Here is a 2,064-nt window from a genome sequence, read left to right as displayed (position 1 = left end):
TCAAAGCAAAACACATTGTCTTACCCTTTTTAAGCTGAAAAAAAAATATTGTACTGGAATAACTTGCATCACAAATACTTTAGCAACTGTATGTAAGGCTCCAGCATTTAACATTTCTGCTAAATCCTAACTACTTATGTGTTTATGTTTGTTTATACAGTAATGACTTTAGCAACATTAAAAAAAAAGATTAACATGGTTGACAGAAACAAGAGTTTGGGGTTATCTGTGGATTTTAAATTCCCTCTTGGTAACGCTTTCCCTAGCTTTTGTCACACTTACTGACTGTAGAGTTACCACAGATAATTGTGATGAAGGCTGTCATCACATTAATCACCTCCAAACAAGAAGAGAATACACTGGTTTTCTGGGTGGGAGAAGGAATGGATGCTGCTCAGTTAGTCAAGAAAAGGGCACCACACGGACTGGACAGAGCACACACTGCATTTCTAGGTTTTCATTTCATAACAACATTCCATTTCTAATATCATCATATAGGAAGTTCCTCTATGGGAACTTTGGGGAATCAAATCTTACCTCCTTAAAAACTCAGATGTTTACAGTAGTGATTGTGATGTCTCATATGGTCTCCAGTCATGCTGTAACTAAGATCACAGATCAAGAATAGGACTCACAGTAGTTCCCTTTGCAGTGAAATTATGTAGCCAAGGGTGGCCTTGAACTCCCAATCCTCCTGCCTCCACTTCCCAAATGCTGGATTACAAGTGTGTGCTAACACACCAGATTTACGTGAATTGGACTCAAACTCAGGGTTTTGTGCATGCTAGGCAAGCACTCCTACTGTCTGAACACAGCCCACAACAATGGGATTGGGATTTGATTTTAGTGCATTAGCGTGTGCTAGTGCCATTCCTAGTTAGACCTTCTTTATTTATGGAAGTATCTATAACATCGGCTTCTCCTAATAAAATCTGCATGGGAGCGCACAGGTTCTGGTGAACATTAATCTAGACACATCTAAGCCTAGATCAAATGATCTTAAGTTTTAAACTATGAATATATGAAATGAAAAAAAAATTGCAGCTATGGCATAATATTGGCTAATTTGAAAAATCCAGGTGTGGAGGCAATAGTGAGGTCATATTAGCATATAAAATCTATACATTTTTCAGATCCCCTTTCTGACAGGATTCATGCTCTGGGGAGTATGCTCACAAGTGCTCTCTCTGCACACCTGCTTTGACAGGGGAAGCGCAAAGTCCCACCACCTCTCTGTGGGGAGGACTAGAGTAGGTCGCCCTACACACAGGGCCATAACTCACCTGACGGACGGCCAGCGGCATTTATGAGAGGGGGAAGCACTGTAGGCAATGAAGATGCTCGTTTGTTGGCTTGCTGCAGTGCTGGAGTTTTGTATGCTGCTTTGCATGTTTGTGCAAACTCAACTTTTTCTCTGCACATGGGGCATTTTGTGCAGGAGAGCCCGCTTGTGCTGCCTTTCTCTGTCTTTGCGGGTGGAGTTTCCTTCCTGCTGCGAAGTGGCATAGGAATCGCGGGGAAACCACTCCACTCTCCTGTCTTGTTTTTTCACTCTTGCGAGGTACGTAGCAGATCAAGTTCATTCTCTTTTGTGAGACGACCAGCTTTGTCCTCCCGTGTGTTTCATTTTGTTTTGCTTTTTTGTCTTCAAATGAATTGTGCACAAAATACATAGCAGCTGCCTGTAACAGATAACAGCCAAGCACTGGGCCAGGGGCCACTGTGGTCAGCCGCCCCTTCTGTGGTTTGTGACATTGAGGATCTCTGTATTCTCAACTGGCAGGGTGCAAGAAGAGCTGACTGCATTTTGATTCTAGTCAAAGGGGAAAATCCGCTTAAAATCCAAAGTACTCATTTATGGCAAAAAACTTACCTGAAACTCTCTTTTAGAAAATCAAAGAGGAAAGAAGTAGGAAATCCCCTTCTACTTAAGGGGGGAAATCTATATCTATATCTATATCTATATCTATATCTATATCTATATCTATATCTATATCTATATCTATATCTATATCTATATCTATATCTATATCTATATCTATATCTCTATTTCTCTCTCTCTCT

Source organism: Psammomys obesus, unplaced genomic scaffold, assembly GCF_907164565.1.
Source record: "Psammomys obesus unplaced genomic scaffold, mPsaObe1.curated_primary_1811, whole genome shotgun sequence".
Taxonomy (NCBI): Eukaryota; Metazoa; Chordata; class Mammalia; order Rodentia; family Muridae; genus Psammomys; species Psammomys obesus.
The sequence above is the reverse complement of the archived record's forward strand: the minus strand, read 5'-3'. Positions refer to the sequence as shown.